The sequence below is a fragment of the Mytilus californianus genome, unplaced genomic scaffold (genome assembly GCF_021869535.1).
Source record: "Mytilus californianus isolate M0D057914Y unplaced genomic scaffold, xbMytCali1.0.p SCAF_21, whole genome shotgun sequence".
In the NCBI taxonomy this organism is placed as follows: domain Eukaryota; kingdom Metazoa; phylum Mollusca; class Bivalvia; order Mytilida; family Mytilidae; genus Mytilus; species Mytilus californianus.
Genome location: NW_026262670.1, coordinates 4034927 through 4057719, shown reverse-complemented (window position 1 = coordinate 4057719; position 22793 = coordinate 4034927). Strand labels below are relative to the sequence as shown.

The window sequence follows — 22793 nt, the reverse complement described above, 5'->3', positions numbered from 1 at the left end:
TTTTTCTCAGGTTAGCTCATAATTTTTTATTATAGTTCAATGTTTCATCTCATTAATTCAACAAAGAAACTGATTGCGTAAAGATCTAAAGTATTTGCGCAAGGCCTTCAATTTTGCCCCTTGGGGGCTTGTAAATGAGCAGTGTTCTGAAGATAACAGACAAATGAGATTTTCATTGTCCATGAAATTACGCTGAAATAATTAGTAAAGACATCTGCAAAGGAAAGACAATCAAAATTCTATTAGAGCAAAGAAGTGTTGAGAATTCAAGAAAAGAAGATAGGATGACTTTTTTACTTGTATAAGTAAAAAAATCTGAATGTCTAAGGGACATAACTAAGCCCAATTTTTTTTAACCTATACAAGTAAATAAAATACACTTGTATAAGTATCCTACAAATTTACTTATATAAGTATATTAATATTGAGTTCTTCAAGTAAATAAAAATTACTTGTACAAGTAGTACCCCTGACTGATAGTTCTCATTGGCAATCATACGTACCACATCGCCTTATTTTTACTCTGGCAAATAAATAGTTCTCATTGGCAATCATACCACATCTCTTTATTTTTACTATAGCAGATCTTCTTATTTTTACTTTGGCGGATAGTTCTCATTAGCAATCATACCACATCTCCTTATTTTTACTCTGGCGAATAGTTGTCTCATTGGCAATCATACCACATCTCCTTATTTTTACTCTGGCAAATAGTTCTCATTGGCAATCATACCACATCTCCTTATTTTTACTTTGGAAGATAGTTGTCTCATTGGCAATCATACCACATCTAATTTTTACTATAGCAGATCTTCTTATTTTTACTTTGGTGGATAGTTCTCATTGGCAATCATACCACATGGCCTTATTTTTACTCTGGCAAATAGTTCTCATTGGCAATCATACCACATCTCTTTATTTTTACTATAGCAGATCTTCTTATTTTTACTTTGACGGATAGTTCTCATTGGCAATCATACCACATTTCCTTATTTTTACTTTAGAAGATAGTTGTCTCATTGGCAATCATACCACATCTCCTTATTTTTACTCTGGCGAATAGTTCCCATTGGCAATCATACCACATCTCCTTATTCTTACTCTGGCAAATAGTTCTCATTGGCAATCATAACACATCTCTTTATTTTTACTATAGCAGATCTTCTTATTTTTACTATGGCGGATACTTCTCATTGCCAATCATACCACATCTCCTTATTTTTACTCTGGCGAATAGTTCTGATTGGCAATCATACCACATCTCCTTATTTTTACTCTGGCGAATAGTTCTCATTGGCAATCATACCACATCTCTTTATTTTTACTACAGCAGATCTTCTTTAATATTTTTACTTTGGCGGATAGTTCTCATTGGCAATCATACCACATCTTATTATTTTTACTTGGCGGATAGTTGTCTCATTGGCAATCATACCACATCTCCTTATTTTTACTCTGGCAAATAGTTCTCATTGGCAATCATACCACATCTCCTTATTTTTCCTTTGGCGGATAGTTGTCTCATTGGCAATCATACAACATCTCCTTATTTTTACTCTGGCAAATAGTTCTCATTGGCAATCATACCACATCTCCTTATTTTTTCTTTGGCCAGTCAGGGGACTTACTTAAATGAGTGATTTTCTAAATCACTGATTCAAGTAACATTATGTCCATAAAGGTTGGAAGTAAGAGTTGTCTTTCTTTAAAAATCACCTATTTAAGTAGTACAAATTAATCACTAGACTAAGTGATTTAATTTTATTGTAGCTTTAAATATAGAATACTAATGATCCAGGGACTAATTATGTTGCTAAAATTATCAGAACCAACATCTGTGTTGATAGGATGACCGGGTCATGTCAGGTGATGACCTTGTACTAAATCTAGAATAATGACATACAAATCACTTGTTTAAGTATCATACCTCAATTTCCTTCCAAAAATCACTTCTTTAAGTATCATTATTTTAATAACCCCCACTAATTTTAACACCCCCGAACAGTGAAATTTTGATCGCGAACAGTAGAATTTTATTACATATCTATAAGATGAAACCTTGAATTTTACAGGAAAAATACATTCATTATGTAAAGCCATTTTTATAGCATTTTTTCAACTAAAATAGAATTTGCAGCTAAATGATTGCATCATAGGCATAAACCTTGCTGCTTAAAAGAAGCAAAAAGTTCATTTTTTTCAATTTTACTAATGAAAAGATATTATCTAAACCTATGTGTTTAAAATTTTGGTAAAACTACAAAATCACAATTTGTGACAAAACTTCGAATTTGCTACTTAAATAAGTGATTTAAAAATCACTTATTTCAATAAGTCCCCTGACTGTTGGCGGATAGTTGTCTCATTGGCAATTGCAATCATACCACATCTCCTTATTTTTACTTTGGAAGATAGTTGTCTCTTTGGCAATACACCAAACTACATAATGACCTATGATTCAGTAAGATCAATATATTACTAAGATAGCTGTATAGTTTGATGAAAATCCTAGTTGATTTGAAAAAGTTATAAAAAAAATTAAAGTGTACTATCTCTATTTTGTCTGAACTTCAAATCCTAGCTTTTTGGACCTGGATTAATTTAATTCTTAAATTTGACAGCAATACACCAAACTTCTTAACAACCTGGGATTCAGTAAGATTAATATATTACCAAGGTAGCTGTACATATAGTTAGATGAAAATCTAAGTTGATTTGAAAAAGTTATAATAAGAATTAAAGTGTACTATCTGAATATAGTCCGAACTGCAAATTCAAGCTTTTTTTACCTAGATTAATTTAATCCTTAAATTTGACAGCAACACACCTAACTACATAATGACCTATGATTCAGTAAGATCAATATATTACTAAGATAGCTGTATAGTTTGATGAAAATCCTAGTTGATTTGAAAAAGTTATAAAAAAAATTAAAGTGTACTATCTCTATTTTGTCTGAACTGCAAATCCTAGCTTTTTGGACCTAGATTAATTTAATTCTTAAATTTGACAGCAATACATCAAACTACATAATGACCTGGGATTCAGTAAGATCAATATATTACTAAGATAGCTTCATCGTTTGATGAAAATCCAAGTTGATTTGAAAAAGTTATAAAAAAAATTAAAGATGCCTATCTGAATTTAATCTTTTTTTTTACCTATTAATTAAATTCTTTCATTTCACAGCAATGAATCAAACTACCAAATAGACTGGTATTTTGTAAGATCTATATATAATTTAGTTAGATGAGCTGATTTACACCAGTGAAGACTAAATTTGAAGGTCCAGACTAGTCGAGACAGGTCGAGACTGGTTGAGACTGGTCGAGCCTTGGTCGAGACCATTTCAGACTACACCAAGATCATCAAGTACTGTATCAGACTAATTAAGTAAAGTCGAGACCTAGTCGAGTACAATTAAGTCCAGTTAAGTACTGTCGAGACAATGTCGAGACTAGTCGAGTAAAATGTGTGCTTGACTTTACTGGTTGAGCACAAAAACTGGTCTTTTCAGACTCGGAGCAGTTTGTAGTGATATTTGAACTGCATGTGATGTATCGTTTCTCATATAATGCCTAAATGGGCTATCCAGTGAATAAACAGTTTACAGCCTTCAATATTGAAGTACTGCTTACACATCAACACCATTTTTGCACTGGATTTCAAGAATAAATTCATCGTCACTGAAGGATTTCCCTTTTTTGCAATACTGTATGCAGTGTTGAAAAGAACCTTATATCTATTTAACTGATCAGGCTTACATTCTGCTTGAGAATACATTGTCCAAGTTTAGTGTCTGACAATTAATCTTTAGTCATAATTAGACTTAAAATTTGGGTCACTTTCATGGATCCACTGCTTTAAACAAGATAAATGCTGGGGTGTCACTTCGTATATTTTTTTTGGGCTATTTTAAGATTTTGTGTTCCCCTTACAAGTGCACTTTCTTTTTCTGAATGGCAGGGGAACTTCTGGCAGTATGTGCATGACATTAGACCAGTTGATTCATCAAAATATAGCCACGGTCAATTGATTTTCCTGTGGGGCTTAAATGTCCGTTCCCGTTTTTCACGATCGCATTTTTGGTCTTTAGTGAGATCTTTATTTGATTTCTTTTGAAGACGTTGAAGACACAGGCACTTGTTTCTATCCATGGGAAAGTTGAATATCCTTCTATATCTATGGATAGTCGACCTTCCTATGGATAGAAACAAGTGCCTGTGGTTGAAGACCGTTCATAATCTTCAGGCTTTCTCTTGGAAGACGTGACACCAAAGTGAAACGGACTCATTTTGTTCGAAAATGTCTAAATGATTAAATGATTTGTCACGTGACTTCTCGCAACTATTTATAACCTTGTATTTCCAAGACATTATGACACACTCTCTGGTATCGATTAATATACATGTCAAGTATAAACTTTGAAATCATAACCGTTCTCTAGATATAGAGAGGACACAATTTGTTATGGACGGACAGACTGATCACTATAGGGCGTCTGCCATTCAGCGGGGGCCCTAATTATACCACATCTCCTAATTTTTTACTTTGCGGAAAGTTGTTTCATTGGCAATTATACCACATCTCCTTATTTTAATTTTGGCCAATATTTGTCTCATTGGCTATCATACCACATCTCCTTATTTTTATTTTGGTGGCTAGTTCTCATTGGCAATCATACCACATCTCCTTATTTTGACTTTGGTGGATAGTTCTCATTGGCAATCATACCACATCTCCTTATTTTTACTATGGCCGTTCTTCTTATTTTGACTTTGACGGATAGTTCTCATTGGCAATCATACCACATCTCCTTATTTTTACTATGGCAGATCTTCTTATTTTTACTTTGACAGATAGTTCTCATTGGCAATCATACCACATCTCCTTATTTTTACTATGGCAGATCTTCTTATTTTTACTTTGACAGATAGTTCTCATTGGCAATCATACCACATCTCCTTATTTTTACTCTGGCGAATAGTTCCATTGGCAATCATACCACATCTCCTTATTTTTACTTTGGTGGATAGTTCTCATTGACAATCATACCACATCTCCTTATGTTTACTTTGGCAGATAGTTGTCTCATTGGCAATCATACCACATCTCCTTATGTTTACTTTGGCAGATAGTTGTCTCATTGGCAATCATACCACATCTCCTTATTTTTACTTTGGCAGATAGTTGTCTTATTGGCAATCATACCACATCTCCTTATGTTTACTTTGGCAGATAGTTTTCTCATTGGCAATCATACTACATCTCCTTATTTTAATTTTGGCCAATATTTGTCTCATTGGCAATCAAACCACATCTCCTTATTTTAACTTTGGTGGATAGTTCTCATTGGCAATCATACCATTACGACATCTTCTTATGTTTACTTTGGCAGATAGTTGTCTCACTGGCAATCATACCACATCTATTTTTTTTACTTTGGCGGATAGTTCTCATTGGCAACCATACCACATCTCCTTGTTTTTACTTTGGCGGATAGTTGTCTCATTGGCAATCATACCACATCTCCTTATTTTTACTTTGGCGGATAGTTTTCATTGGCAACCATACCACCTCTCGTTATCTTCATTTTGGCGGATATTTGTCTCAATGGCAATCATACTACATCTCCTTATTTTTATTTTGGCGGATAGTTGTCTCAATGGCAATCATACTACATCTCCTTATTTTTACTTTGGCGGATAGTTGTCTCATTTGCAATCATACCACATCTCCTTATTTTTTTACTTTGGCAGATAGTTGTCTCATTGGCAATCATACTACATCTCTTTATTTTTATATCAAATGATAATACCAACTAACAAATACTAAAAACTTTGCATTTATATAATTTTCCAAGATTTGTAAAATATGTAAAATCAAACCACATCTCCTTATTTTTATATAACCATGAAATATAAACATTGATGAATGAACCATGAAAATAAGGTAACGGTCATATAAACCATGTTGATAGACAAACATGTTTACCTTACAAACATATACCATAAAGGAAAATACAGCTGATCTATTGCTTATAGTATCTGAGAACCTGACCAAACCACAAAAACTTAATTCTGACCAATGAACCATGAAAATAAGGTAACGGTCATATAAACCATGTGGATAGACAAACATGTTTACCTTACAAGCATACCATAAACCAAAATACAGCTGATCTATTGCTTATAGTATCTGATAACCTGATCAAACCACAAAAACTTAATTCTGACCAATGAACCATGAAAATAAGATCAAGGTCTGAAAATCCTGCCAGACAAACATGTTGACTATACAGTTTTCAAGATAATAGACAAAACTTGCATTCTACCCATAAATTCTATTTTGAGCCATGTTGGCCATGTTGGTTGGCAGGGGGATAGGTCATAGGAATGTACTTTTTTATTATCACTGCCATGCATAAAATTTTAATTGATTACTTTAATTATAAAATTGTAAAGTCTAAAATAACCACCACGCATCAAATTTGAATAAAAGTCCCCACTCTCCCACCCACGCCACTCCCATTCAAATAATTCTGGAAAAGACCTAAGCAATTTCATCCAATGCCGCTTTTAAATCAAGTATAAACCTTTTTTTTTTAAATCTGATAATAAAGGGATTTTCCATTATAAATGTTTTATCAGAGGGATATATATAGTTCACAAATAATGTACACTGACCTATAATAACATCTTGACTGGACGAGGATCACATTGACTGGACAAGGGTCACATTGACTGGACGAGGGTCACATTGACTGGACGAGGGTCACATTGACTGGACGAGGGTCACATTGACTGGACGAGGGTCACATTGACTAGACGAGGGTCACATTGACTGGACGAGGATCACATTGACTGGACAAGGGTCTATAAATAAATATCAATAATAGATGTTCAATCTGGAAATATAAATGTTTGTATTGAAGTAGAAATAATAACATGTAATAAAGACTCTTTGAATACCATTTTGACATCTCTCATTGATTGGTTGCTGTCTGATTTGACATAGACCTCCTAGGATTCTGACAAAGGACTTCTGAAGGCAAGTCCAGCGAACCTTCATTTATGACCATGGTGATTTCAACAGCGAGATGAAATTCTATTGCTACATAATTATTGTTTGTCTTCATGATAAAATAGAGAAAGGAAATGATATCAAATTTGATTATTCTTTTTTTTAAATTTGCTATAAAATGATATGATGATATGCGTGCTTAGTTGATACAATATTTTATGATCCTTATGCATCTTTAGAATCATCAGTTTTGAAAATGATGAGTCCAGACCAATTTTCATGAATCCATGACTCATTGACTGCCTTAGTGAGAACACTATCTCCCTCCCATCTTTCATTCATACAGCTGATTTCTTAGTTAACAACTCTATTGTTATATACAATTCCTATTTTAATGATTGCAATGTTTTATTAGCTTTTTACTCTTAAATGAAATTAAATATGTAATTACTTCATGTTATTTTTGTATAGAAGTTGCAGAGTGAAAAGTGTTAATACTGTTAAAAAAGAATTAAAAAGCACTGAACTGGTGTAATGCTACTTACTAGAATGAACCATGCAGCTAGTTCTTGATTATCTCCCCTTTTAGAATTTTAATATTCACATGAACATTGTAGTTTTTTTGATAAACTAAATTATTAATCGTTCCAATTCAATTTGACTATTATGTTCACTTACCTATAGTTATAAATTGACACGACCTTGAATAGATGAATACAAATAGATCTTCAAACTGAAATTATAAAATAGCTCAATTTCAGTTTACATCACATCTGTTTAAATATTTGTTAACTTTCTCTGAATTTTTATATAATTGTCATTAAATGAAAAAAAAAAAGAGGTCTAAACCTTTCATAGTTCCATACAAAGCTCAGTGTAAAAGTTTTAAAAAATTAATTCATAATAGTTTGAAATAAATGGGGAATGTGTCCATGGGACACAGACGATGCCCCTGCTTGCATATATAATGTTATGAAGGGACATAAGTCGGAATGCACTTTTTATTTGACCCCACCATGCAAAAATTTTTAATTGTTGTTCAAGCAATCTTTCTTAAATAACCACCACCCATCAAATTTAAATAAAAGTGCCTTCCAACCCCCCCCCCCCCCCCCCCCCCCCCCCCCCCATACAATTAATTCTGGAAAAGCCCTAATAAGCATTGTGCATAAGTTTCATAACATTTAGTTGAGTCAAACTAAAGTTATAGAACGGAATGAAAATTTCAGAAATTTTTCCATTTGTAAAGGGGCATAACTCTAGAACAGAAAAAGTGACGCCATCAAAATTCAAACTTGATCTGTGTTTTGTGATAATAAACGAATGGAAAACAACTGTCATATTCCTGACTTGGTACTTGAAAGCCTGTTATTAGCCAGACTATTCTCTAATGGAGTCGTTTTGGTCATGCCGCTCAAATGTTAATAGTCAAACTTTTTAATCTGAATTTCCACTTTATAAGGGGTTAATTATATTTTTGTTTTTCACAAAGGGGGAACTTTGTCTGCATCTCACTTCCTGGCTACAAATGTGGTATGTTTACCTGAAAGACGATAAACATATCACTGTTTATTAATTCCTTTTCAGTCTAAACTCCTCAGATTTATCTCAAGAATGCCTTACGTTACAGTTTTTTTATTTACAAATCTTCCTCAAGCTGCTGTGTTGAGTGCACTTTTTGAATAAGCATATGACAATTTTGACAAATCAAAAGTCAATGCTCCACCAGTCAACGTCTTCTACATCTGTTAAAACTAATTAGAGGCTCTCAAGAGCCTGTGTCGCTCACCTGTATTTACTGATGCTTTGGAAATCATGTAAAATAAGGTTAAAATCATAATTAATAGTATTAGATATTAGATATTATAATGATATCTAAGATAATAACAAAAAACTGCAAAATTTTTGTAAAATTACTAACTCAGGGGCAGCAACCCAACAACGGGTTGTCGGATTCGTCTGAAAATTTCAGGGCAGATATATCTAAATCTGATGAACATTTTTGCTACCGTCAGATTTGCTCTAAATGCTTTAGTTTCAGAGATATAAATCAAAAACTGCATTTTACCCCTATGTTCTATTTTTAACCAAGTCGGCCATGATAGTCGGAAGGCGGGGTCATTATAATTTTTTTTAAACTAGATACCCTAATAATGATTATGGCCAAGTATGGTTAAATTTGTCTCAGTAGTTTCAGAGAAGAAGATTTTTGTAAAAGATTACAAAAATTTACAAAAAATTGTTAAAAATTGACTATTAAGGGCAATAACTCCTAAAGGGGTTGACTGACAATTTTGGTTATGACAACTTATTTGTAGATCTTACTTTGCTGAACATTATTGCTGTTTACAGTTTATCTCTATCTATAATAATATTCAAGATAATAACCAAAAACTGCAAAATTTCCTTAAAATTACCAATTCAGGGGCAGCAACCCAACAACAGGTTGTCAGATTTGTCTGAAAATTTCAGGGCAGATAGATCTTGACCTGATAATCAGTTTTACCCTATGTCAGATTTGCTCTAAATGCTTAGGTTTCAGAGATATAAGCCAAAATCTACATTTTACCCCTATGTTCTATTTTTAGCCATGGTGGCCATCTTGGTTGGTTGGCGGGGTCATCGGACACATTTTTTAAACTAGATACCCTAATGATGATTGTGGCCAAGTTTGGTTAAATTTGGCCCAGTGGTTTCAGAGGAGAAGATTTTTGTAAAAAGCTAACGACGACGGACGATGACGAAAACGACGACGGACGCCAAGTGATGAGAAAAGCTCACTTGGCCCTTCAGGCCAGGTTTGGCTAAAAAACAATAAATTATGATGTTGGGTTTTCTCATGTGAATTGTTTTACATTTTCTTATGTCTGTCTTTTATAGCTTGTGGTATGGGTTTTACACTAAATCCCATTTCAGATTCTGTGTACTGAATGATTATCTGAGGGTAGCCAAATAACATGTATAACAAAATCGCTCCAGACACAGAAGGGGAGGAGGATTTTCAAAAGAGCTGAGAATAAATAGTGGTTCCCCTTGAACTGACCTAATCACAAACTAATACATGTAAACTAAGCAAAAGTTTTAAAGTCAATAAACCATGACTGAGGGGGCGGAGCCAAATAATCTCCATGGAAATGAGATGTACCAGTGCTTATACAACTGCATACTAAATATCATTGACTTACCACTAGTGGTTCCCCATAAACTGACCTAATCACAAACTAATACATGTAAACTAAGCAAAAGATTCAAAGTCAATAGACTATGACTGAGGGGGCAGGGCCAAATATCATTGACCAACCACTAGTGGTTCACCTTAAACTAGATCTAATCACAAACTAATACATTGTTGACATATATAAAGTATGGTTATTTTCTGAAGAAGCAGATAGCCTTTTGAAATAGTAGTTTATTATTAAATTTCATAGCTAGCAACTTATATTAAACATAAAGGGAGATAGCAACTAAATTATAGTACATATATGTAGAAGACCCCTTCTGCAGATTTCGTTAGGAGTGGGCCCTTTGGGGCAGCTGCAGAGGCAATATTTGTTAGGGACCCCAAAATTTACTCTCTGGCAGTGACACTCAAAATTGTGGACGTTTAAGTTATATATGTCTACATTGGCTAGAGGTGAAGAGGGAAGGTTGAGCGCTCATAAAACCTGTCTAACCCCGCCGCCTTTTTGCGTCTGTCCTAAGTCAGGAACCTCTAGCCTTTGTTTGTCTTGTATATTTTTTTAATTTTGGTTCAGCTATATGTTTCGGAGCATAGAATGGCGTCATTTCCTTTATTTAGTTACATTGTGTTCCGGGGCCTGCTCCAGGCTGCCTCTGGGTGTGGGATTTCTCGCAGTGTTGAAGACCCATTGGTGGCCCGAATCCGGGTCCGTTCGCCCAAAAACACCTTCACGCCCATTCACGTTCGCCCCCTTTCACTTTCGCACCCTTTTTATTGGTTTAGTGTTTAATAATTTTGTAATCGAGTTTTGGTAAGTGTATTGCTGTAAATATTTTTTTTGTTCATTGTTTCAAAATAAAGTGAGATTCTGACAACATTTGTTTGTGTTGAATAAATCTTAATCATGTTTTGGTTAGTGTATTTCTATATAAAAAAAATCATTGTTTCTAAATAAAGTGAGATTCTGACGTTTGTTTTTGTGTTGAATAAATCTTAATCATCTTTTGGTTAGTGTATTGCTATAAATTTATGTTTTCATTGTTTCAAAATAAAGTGAGATTCTCAAGTTGTTTTTTTTTTTGTGCTGAATAAATCTTAAATTATGTTTTGGTTAGTGTTGTGATATAATTTTTTTTTTCATTGTTTCAAAATAAAGTGAGATCAAAGGGGCCAAGTTGTTAAAATCAATTATCTTTCGTGTTTTTCTTTTGAAATCTTCAATGTTTTACTCATACCAAGCTAAATGCATGCAGTATTTACATCAAACATGGGTTAAAAAATCCAATAGCCCGACGCCCGGGGCTACAGCATTTATGCTTCGGGTAATCAAAACTTGTAACCCAATATGCCCGACGGACTAGTAACAAAAAATTCTTGGCGTTTCCAAAATAGAAAGTGGAAAATCCCCTCATCACTATTCTATCTTAGCCAATCAGATTCAATTACGTCATCCGGGATTTTCAAGAATTTGAACTGATTTTGTCCATGTTTTAAAATAGAACAAATAACTCTGGGTGGACCGGTATCATGTATTGATTGCAAATCCTGTACTTTCAATATTGATTTCTCAGTACAGGGGGTATTGTACATTGCTTATGCTGAGATTTTCAATTACCGGTGACGGTTTTGGGCCAGTGGGGGTATATGATGCATTGATCGATATTGACCTGTCATGTCGGACAGCTGTTAAGCACTAAACCATGCAACAAAATATTTGAAATATTTTAGTACGGACACCCCAGGAACTAATGGTCAGTTTCAAAACAAAAAACGGTAGATGAAGGGGCTGAAAATTCATCCCAAAAAATGACAAATACAACCGGGAAAAGCTGAAAAGAACATTTATAGTGTCATGGACAAAAAGATTCCCAGGGCAAGGTCGGCTGTTGCTGATGATAAACCAGAGACAATGTTTTGTGAATATTGCCGTTATTTTCCCTATTAGGCTTATAAAAAGTCTGCTTTGTATGTGGGAACAAATATATGATTTGAACCACTGGTTTCAAATGACAAAACCAATGAACATGTTTTCTGTAGTTTATCATGGTGATCAGAGATAATCTTGGGTAAACACACAACAATAATACCAAATTTAGCTGTGTATAAATACCAATTAGCAGTAACCATACATTTGTACATAATTAACATTTAATAATTAATCATCAAATTGATGAAAAAAACACAAAACAATTTTTATTCAGGAAAATATATATATATACTCGCAACTCGACCTTCGTAACTCTCAACCAGTGGCGGATCCAGAAATTTTCATAAGTGGGGGCCCACTGACTGCCTAAGAGGGGGCCCACTCCAGTCATGCTCCAGTGATTCCTTATATAATCAACAAAATTTTTCACAGAAAAGGGGGGCCGGCCGCCTGCCCCCCCCCCCCCTAAATCCGCCTCCGGCAACTTGACTTTTGTAACTCGCAACTCGACTTTCGTAACTTGCAACTCGACTTTTTTAACTCGCAATTTGCAACTCGACAATAAGAACCCCTCTCCAGGAGGATAGTTGTCATGCAACTATAAATAAATCGAGCTGCTCGTCTCTGACTCTGTACCTGCTCTATGTCACGTATGATGATAATTTGGTGAGGATCCCATACCGGGGAAGCATATTGCAGAGTTGGTCTTACTAATGTGGAGTAAGCTGTGGCTTTTGTTGCTGGAGTACACCTACCCAGGGTTGTCAATGATATTATATTTCACTGGACCAACATTTCAACTTGCACGTTTTATTTTAACATACTTCTTTGTGTATTCACAACATATTGTATATGCATCTTTGAGTATAATCGACAAAAACCGTCTATTTTTACCATTTCCTTTCACAATCGTAACAGGAAACATTCTTTGACAGGCGGCGGGAAACTAATATCTATATGCGCATAATATACAACTCGTTTCAGGACTTGTTTCCGGAATTTTTAATGATAAAATTATAAGTCAGACAGCTGGGACTAGCAGACAGGTTGCAGTCGTACCGGTTGATCCAGGGATACGTAGAGGACGTACGCTGCACTTTGATCTTCAAAAATTTTCTCATTGTTTCTCACGATTTAAATGATTTTTTTCACAAAAAATCGTTAAAAAAAGTTCCGCTCTAATACAACTTATCGCTTTTTGTCCGTCATTACTGGACATCGTATTCCCGTAAAAATTTTGACGTGACAATAGAAAATGTCTAGCGCCACAAAGGTAACGTGATTGTTGTATGACGTCAACAGTTCAAGTCAGTGGCGGATCCAGGGTGGGTTACGGCCCGTGGGTTGGAATCCCCCTTTTTTTTGACGATCAATGCATTTGAATGGGGACATATAATTGGAACCCCCCTTTTTTTATCCTGGGTTGGGAACCCCCTTTTAAAAATGGCTCAGTGGATCAGCACCTGCAAGTGTCGCAGATTCCTAAATAGCGATAGGGTCTATTTCCGCTTGTCGGTAGTAGATAGATTCCGTTTTCTGAAATAACGCCGCCCCCTCTTTTGAAAAATCCTGGGCCCGCTCCGAGTCTTGTATATTGACTGCTCCATAGTCTTATATGGTAAACAAAAAGGCTGCATAGAAACAATTTTCCTTTTACAATTCGTAATGGGACTTTCCGTTGAATATATGAAAAGCCGAGGTGATTATACCTTGTCAAAGACCCCCTAAGAAAAATTTCAGGCACATTTCAATCTCTCACATGCCTTGTTTTAAACCCCTCAAATGCCAAATTGTGCCAGCAATTCCTCAATTTTACATGTTAAGACAACAAAAAAAACCATCAGAAACAAAAATGGGCACACTTCAGAGGTATATTATGAGCCAATCGGGCCTAATTTAAGAAATGACTTTTGATATCCCTCAGAAAAATACATCCACCCCTTTAAAGATATAAAATGATTCTGAATTGTCCAATGTACTAGTACTAAATATGATCATGTGAACAGTTTTCTTGAAAGAAAACGAAAAATGTTGCATACCAAAAAATAACTTGCTTTGCAGTATGAAGATCACATAGACAAAATGAAGAAAAAAATCTGACATTTGGTTGTCAATCGGCAATACTTATAAATACAAATAAATTATCAGTGACCACTGTCGATAATAAATTTGCAATTGATTGTTAATGGTAAAAAAAAAATTTTGTTTGTAGTAAATTTATGGAAGTATTACACAGAAAAACACAAAAAATAATTACAATTAAAAGAAAACAAAAAATAACGGATTTTGAAATAAGGGGGAGGGCAAAAAAATGTCCTGTCTATAAGTTCAATGACATTCCGGAAGGCGCCTGCTACTATGTCATGTCAATGTTGTTTACTTTTTTTAATAATTTTTAAATATACCTCAGAAAAAGACGAATGATTTGTGTCGAATGTTTTATTTGTTGTTTTAGTGTAGGTGTTGTCATGCAGAGAAAATAAATCAATAAAAGAGAGGAGAAAGATACCAGAGGGACATTCAAACTCATAAGTTGAAAACAAACTGACAACGCCATGCATGTATAAAAAAGAAAAAGACCAACAGACAAATAATAGTACACAAAACACGACATAGAAAACTAAAGACAACACGAACCCCACAAAAAACTAGGGGTGATCTCGGGAGCTCCGGAAGGGTAAGCAGATCCTGCTCCACATGTGTCACTCGTCGTGTTGCTCATGTTAGTACAAATCCGGTAATAAGTCTAATTCGGTAGGTCACATTCAGGAAAATAATTTATGTCTAGGCCACCTGACTGGATCATTCAAATGGTATAATCAATGGTAGATTTGCGTGTACAATGAATCATTGAAGGAAGTTATGTTTAATTCTTTGTTAGATGGACCTTTAAATAGATTTACCTTTGTTAGCTGTCCATTGAAAGAGCACTGATAGCTATTACAAATCATTTACGGGGCGATAAACAAAGACGATTGAAAAACCTGTAAGACATAATTTTAAGTTTATTTTAAACTAGTAAATATGTGCATCTTACAAGGCTTAGCAAGTTTGTATTATGAAGTCCAGCTTTTCTATTTGGTTTACTATGAATTGAATTAATAAACTTGGTAAAATAGTAACTTGAAAAGTTGTCTTCTTATATTTCAGAATGAGGTCCTAAAAGGGGGCATATATACGTGAAACCTATGATATCTTTCACCAGTGGCAGATCCAAGACTTTCATAAAGGGGGGAAGATACGGAGGAGTATATTAAAAAAGTAGGCTGTCAAAAATTATAAAAAAAAAGAACTAAAAACATATTTTTCAACATAAGATGCATCCCTGATATGCCCCGCCCATGTTCACGAAAATCTACAATATTATTTTCTTTTCATAAAGGTCATTTAATGTAATACACAAATATAGATTTTACTATACTTATATTACTGTCTGAATAATGAAAAGTAGAATAACAAAAATACCGAACTCCAAGGAAAATTCAAATCGGAAAGTCCCTTATCAAATGGCAAAATCAAAAGCTCAAGCACATCAAACACATCAAACGAATGGAAAACAACTGTCATATTATATAATATACATATATATATTTAACAGAACTAACTAAAATTACCTTTAGAAATAGTCCTCTTGGTTAAAAAGAATTTCCATTTTCGTTTCCTTTATAAACATTACCGATTGTCGACAAGTCATTTCTACATACGGGTATCTAGTATGTAATACAATACCAATCAATGCAATGCAATATATGTTTATTGAACCGATAACAAAAGATCAACTTTAATAGAGTTTAGTGCGGAAACGTATAAGCGCCATGCAATTTTTTTTGTGTTTCTTCCTATGTTAGCGTTATAACGTGAACCTTTGCGAAATAACACAAACATTTGAGTCATCTTATTTCTTATTTAAATTTCAAGGGAAGGAGTTGTTAAAAATGGAGGGAGCAGTGGGAGGAAGCTGCATTCATTAATTTTTATCACTCTGCACTTATCTCAAAGTGAAAGGCTGGAGTGTTAAGCACATAATCATGGCATAATAATGAGAGTATAAAGAAAATTGAGTATGAAGTTGTATCGATAAAAAAATTAAAAACCTATTATTCTCTGAGAAACCCATTTTTCTCTTTTCTTTATATTTTAGCAACCCATTATTCTCTATTCTTTATTTTTATTTTGCTCTGAGTAGTATGGGTCCGTTGATCTTAGTAATATGGGTCCGTTTATCTAATTAGTATGGGTCCTGTTTATCTGTGTAACATGGGTCCAATGATCTGATTAATAATGGTTTGATGATCTGAGTAGAATGGTTCCGAAGAACAGAGTATCTGATTAACAGAGTAGCATTGTTCCAATGATCTGAGTAGATGACCGTTGAGATGAGTATATGCCCGTTGAGATGAGTAGTATGGGTCCGTTGATCTTAGTAGTATGTGTCCGTTTATCTAAGTAGTATGAGTCCGTTGATATGTAGCATGGGTCCAATGATCTGAGTAGATTTCCTTTGATGTGAGTATATGCACGTTAAGATGTGTAGTTATGGGTCCGTTGGTCTTAGTAGTTTGGGTCCGTTGATGTGAATAGTATGGGTATGTTGATCTGAGAGCTATAGGTAAAAAAGACTCTGAGTAGTATGGGTCCTTTGGTCTAAGAAGTATGGGTTAAAACACTGAGTAGTATGGGTCCTTTGGTCTGAGAAGTATGGGTTAAAACACTGAGTAGTATGGGTCCTTTCGTCTGAGAAGTATGGGTTAAAACACTGAATAGTATGGGTCCTTTGGTCTGAGAAGTATGGGTTAAACACTGCGTAGTATGGGTCCTTTGGTCTAAGAAGTATAGTTTAAAACACTGAGTAGTATGGGTCCTTTGGTCTGGGAAGTATGGGTTAAAACACAGAGCAGTATGGGTCCATTGGTCTGAGAAGTATAGTTTAAAACACTGAGTAGTAGTATGGGTCCTTTGGTCTGACAAGTATGGGTTAAATTACTGAGTAGTATGGGTCCTTTGGTCTGAGAAGTATAGGTTAAAACACTGAATAGTGTGGGTCCTTTGGTCTGAGAAGTATGGGTTAAAACACTGAGTAGTATGGGTCCTTTGGTCTGAGAAGTATTGGTTAACACACTGAGTAGTATGGGTCCTTTGGTCTGAGAGGTATTGGTTAACACACTGAGTAGTATGGGTCCTTTGGTCTGAGAAGTATGGGTTAACACACTGAGTAGTATGGGTCCTTTGGTCTGAGAAGTATGGGTTAAAACACTGAGTAGTATCATTAGTATGTGTCCTTTGGTCTGAGAAGTATAGGTTAAAACACTGAGTAGTATGGGTCCTTTGGTCTGAGAAGTATAAGTTAAAACACTGAGTAGTATGGATCCTTTGGTCTGATAAGTATAGGTTAAAACACTGAGTAGTATGGGTCCTTTAGTCTGAGAAGTATAGGTTCAAACACTGAGTAGTATGGGTACTTTAATCTGAGAAGTATGGGTTAAAACACTGAGTAGTATGGGTCCTTTGGTCTGAGAAGTATTGGTTAACACACTGAGTAGTATGGGTCCTTTGGTCTGAGAAGTATGGGTTAAAACACTGAGTAGTATCATTAGTATGTGTCCTTTGGTCTGAGAAGTATAGGTTAAAACACTGAGTAGTATAGGTCCTTTGGTCTGAGAAGTATGGGATAAAACACTGAGTAGTATGGGTCCTTTGGTCTGAGAAGTATGGGTTAAAACACTGAGTAGTATCATATGTATGGGTCCTTTGGTCTGAGAAGTATAGGTTAGACACTGAGTAGTATGGGTCCTTTGGTCTGAGAAGTATGGGTTAAAACACTGAGTAGTATCATAAGTATGGGTTCATTGGTCTGAGAAGTACAGGTTAAAACACTGAGTAGTATGGGTCCTTTGGTCTGAGAAGTATGGGTTAAAACACTGAGTAGAATGGGTCCTTTGGTCTGAGAAGTATAGTTTAAAACACTGAGTAGTATGGGTCCTTTGGTCTGAGAAGTATGGGTTAAACAACAGAGCAGTATGGGTCCATTGGTCTGAGAAGTATAGTTTAAAACACTGAGTAGTAGTATGGGTCCTTTGGTCTGAGAAGTATGGGTTAAATTACTGAGTAGTATGGGTCCTTTGGTCTGAGAAGTATGGGTTAAAACACTGAATAGTATGGGTCCTTTGGTCTGAGAAGTATGGGTTAAAACACTGAATAGTATGGGTCCTTTGGTCTGAGAAGTATGAGTTAAAACACTGAGTAGTATGGGTCCTTTGGTCTGAGAAGTATGGGTTAAAACACAGAGCAGTATGGGTCCATTGGTCTGAGAAGTATAGTTTAAAACACTGAGTAGTAGAATGGGTCCTTTGGTCTGAGAAGTATGGGTTTAATTACTGAGTAGTATGGGTCCTTTGGTCTGATAAGTATGGGTTAAAACACTGAATAGTATGGGTCCTTTGGTCTGAGAAGTATAGGTTAAAACACTGAATAGTATGGGTCCTTTGGTCTGAGAAGTATGGGTTAAAACACAGAGCAGTATGGGTCCATTGGTCTGAGAAGTATAGTTTAAAACACTGAGTAGTAGAATGGGTCCTTTGGTCTGAGAAGTATGGGTTTAATTACTGAGTAGTATGGGTCCTTTGGTCTGAGAAGTATGGGTTAAAATACTGAATAGTATGGGTCCTTTGGTCTGAGAAGTATGGGTTTAATTACTGAGTAGTATGGGTCCTTTGGTCTGAGAAGTATGGGTTAAAACACAGAGCAGTATGGGTCCATTGGTCTGAGAAGTATAGTTTAAAACACTGAGTAGTAGAATGGGTCCTTTGGTCTGAGAAGTATGGGTTTAATTACTGAGTAGTATGGGTCCTTTGGTCTGAGAAGTATGGGTTAAAACACTGAGTAGTATGGGTCCTTTGGTCTGAGAAGTATGGTTTAAAACACTGAGTAGTATCATTAGTATGTGTCCTTTGGTCTCAGAAGTATAGGTTAAAACACTGAGTAGTATGGGTCCTTTGGTCTGAGAAGTATAGGTTAAACACTGAGTAGTATGGGTCCTTTGGTCTGAGAAGTATGGGTTTAAACAGTGAGTAGTATGGGTCCTTTGGTCTGAGAAGTATAGGTTAGACACTGAGTAGTATGGGTCCTTTGGTCTGAGAAGTATGGATTAAAACACTAAGTAGTATCATAAGTATGGGTTCATTGGTCTGAGAAGTACAGGTTAAAACACTGAGTAGTATGGGTCCTTTGGTCTGAGAAGTATGGGTTAAAACACTGAGTAGTATGGGTCCTTTGGTCTGAGAAGTATGGTTTAAAACACTGAGTAGTATCATTAGTATGTGTCCTTTGGTCTGAGAAGTATAGGTTAGACACTGAGTAGTATGGGTCCTTTGGTCTGAGAAGTATAGGTTAGACACTGAGTAGTATGGGTCCTTTGGTCTGAGAAGTATGGATTAAAACACTAAGTAGTATCATAAGTATGGGTTCATTGGTCTGAGAAGTACAGGTTAAAACACTGAGTAGTATGGGTCCTTTGGTCTGAGAAGTATGGGTTAAAACACTGAGTAGAATGGGTCCTTTGGTCTGAGAAGTATAGTTTAAAACACTGAGTAGTAGTATGGGTCCTTTGGTCTGAGAAGTATGGGTTAAAACACAGAGCAGTATGGGTCCATTGGTCTGAGAAGTATAGTTTAAAACACTGAGTAGTAGTATGGGTCCTTTGGTCTGAGAAGTATGGGTTAAATTACTGAGTAGTATGGGTCCTTTGGTCTGAGAAGTACGGGTTAAAACACTGAATAGTATGGGTTAAAACACTGAACAGTATGGGTCCTTTGGTCTGAGAAGTATGGGTTAAAACACTGAGTAGTATGGGTCCTTTGGTCTGAGAAGTATGGGTTCAAACACAGTAGTATGGGTCCTTTGGTCTAAGAAGTATGGGTTAAAACACTGAGTAGTATCATATGTATGGGTCCTTTGGTCTGAGAAGTATAGGTTAGACACTGAGTAGTATGGGTCTTTTGGTCTGAGAAGTATGGGTTAAAACACTGAGTAGTATCATAAGTATGGGTTCATTGGTCTGAGAAGTACAGGTTAAAACACTGAGTAGTATGGGTCCTTTGGTCTGAGAAGTATGGGTCAAAACACTGAGTAGTATGGGTCCTTTGGTCTGAGAAGTATAGTTTAAAACACTGAGTAGTATGGGTCCTTTGGTCTGAGAAGTATGGGTTAAAACACAGAGTTGTATGGGTCCTTTCATCTGAGAAGTATAGTTTAAAACACTGAGTAGTATGGGTCCTTTGGTCTGAGAAGTATGGGTTAAAAAACAGAGTAGAATGGGTCCTTTGGTCTGAGAAGTATAGTTTAAAACACTGAGTAGTATGGGTCCTTTGGTCTGAGAAGTATAAGTTAAAACACTGAGTAGTATGGGTCCTTTAGTCTGAGAAGTATGGGTTTAAACACTGAGTAGTATGGGTCCTTTGGTCGTAGAGGTATGGGTTAAAACACTGAGTAGTATGGGTCCTTTGGTCTGAGAAGTATGGGTTAAAACACTGAATAGTATGGGTCCTTTGGTCTGAGAAGTATGGGTTAAAACACTGAGTAGTATGGGTCCTTTGGTCTGAGAAGTATAGTTTAAAACACTGAGTAGTATGGGTCCTTTGGTCTGAGAAGTATAGGTTAAAAAACTGAGTAGTATAGGTCCTTTGGTCTGAGAAGTATAAGTTACAACACTGAGTAGTATGGGTCCTTTGGTCTGAGAAGTATGGGTCAAAACACTGAGTAGTATTGTAAGTATGGGTCTTTTGTCTGAGAAGTATGGGTTAAAACACAGATTAGTATGGGTCCTTTGGTCTGAGAAGTATGGGTTAAAACACTGAGTAGTATGGGTCCTTTGGTCTGAGAAGTATGGGTAAAAACACTGAATAGTATGGGTCCTTTGGTCTGAGAAGTATGGGTTAAAACACTGAGTAGTATGGGTCCTTTGGTCTGAGAAGTATGGGTTAAAACACTGAGTAGAATTGGTCCTTTGGTCTGAGAAGTATAGGTTAAAACACTGAATAGTATGGGTCCTTTGGTCTGAGAAGTATGGGTTAAAACACTGAGTAGTATGGGTCCTTTGGTCTGAGAAGTATGGGTAAAAACACTGAATAGTATGGGTCCTTTGGTCTGAGAAGTATGGGTTAAAACACTGAGTAGTATGGGTCCTTTGGTCTGAGAAGTATGGGTAAAAACAATGAATAGTATGGGTCCTTTGGTCTGAGAAGTATGGGTTAAAACACTGAGTAGTATGGGTCCTTTGGTCTGAGAAGTATGGGTTAAAACACTGAGTAGTATGGGTCCTTTGGTCTGAGAAGTATGGGTTAAAACACTGAGTAGTATGGTTCCTTTGGTCTGAGAAGTATAGGATAAAACACTGAGTAGTATGGATCCTTTTGTCTGAGAAGTATGGGTTAAAACCCTGAGTAGTATGGGTCCTTCGGTCTGAGAAGTATGGGTTAAAACACTGAGTAGTATCATATGTATGGGTCCTTTGGTCTGAGAAGTATAGGTTAAAACACTGAGTAGTATGGGTCCTTTGGTCTGAGAAGTATGGGTTTAAACACTGAGTAGTATGGGTCCTTTGGTCTGAGAAGTATAGGTTTAAACACTGAGTAGTATGGTTCCTTTGGTCTGAGAAGTATGGGTTAAAACACTGAATAGTATGGGTCCTTTGGTCTGAAAAGTATAGTTTAAAACCCTGAGTAGTATCATTAGTATGGGTCCTTTGGTCTGAGAAGTATGGGTTAAAACACTGAGTAGTATGGGTCCGTTGGTCTGAGTAGTATAAGTCCGTTGGTCTGAGTAGTATAGCTCCGTTGGTCTTAATAGTTTGGGTACATTGATATGATTAGTATGGGTCCGTTAATCTGAGAAGCATAGATAAAAACCCACAGTTATATAGGGACGTCTTTCTGAGAAGTATAGGTAAAAACCCAGAGTAGTGTGGGTCCGTTGAACTGAGAAGTAGAGACACTAAGCATGAGTAGTATGGGTCCATTGATCGGGAGTTATTGAAGAAACAGTTTAAGATCAGTTTATTATGGTAATAAAAGTACAAATCAGACATAATATTTCATATTGAAATACAAATATTACCAAATTATAAAGGTTTATGTTATTAATTTGTATATTTTGACTAATTTGATTCGTTCAGGAATAGTCACATGTTAAACTATATTTTCAAAAGTCGATTGAAAACGGCGGATAGAAAAGTGATATTGCACGGTTATTTTTAGAATATCTAAAAACCGATATATTTTGTGACGTCATCTAATGAATTTCATGATATTGTTAAAAGTTTTTAATAAGTTTATATTTACAAACGATTATTTGAAAAAAAAATCTTCAAACACATAAGATGTACTAAAAAAACATAAAAAATTATAACCAATATGTTGTTTTTGTCAAAGAGACAATATGATATCTATAAAATTCCAACAAAATTGCATGATCGAAAAAAGATAATAGTATAATGGACTGACGATTTTGATACAAATATGGTCAGAAATTAATAATATAACAATTATAGCCTTCGTATGAGGTCAATACAGGATATATCGACCTAAAGAAGTATATCATCTCGGACTTCGTGCTCAGTCAATATACTTTTTTCGGTTCAATATTATACACCTATTGACCGGTTATGAG

At 35.5% G+C, this 22793-nt stretch overlaps 1 protein-coding gene across 1 annotated transcript in view; it reads right to left on the bottom strand.

The window, feature by feature from the left end:
- Window positions 1-15846, bottom strand: part of LOC127731837 (uncharacterized) — a 395646-nt gene extending 379800 nt beyond the window's left edge. The window contains exons 1-2 of the mRNA XM_052240678.1: window positions 15746-15846; window positions 7702-7756 (exon numbers count right to left, since the gene is read on the bottom strand). The gene's annotated coding sequence lies outside the window, so the exon portion shown is untranslated. The remainder of the gene's footprint in view (window positions 1-7701; window positions 7757-15745) is intronic.
- Between the last annotated feature and the right edge of the window lie 6947 nt (window positions 15847-22793).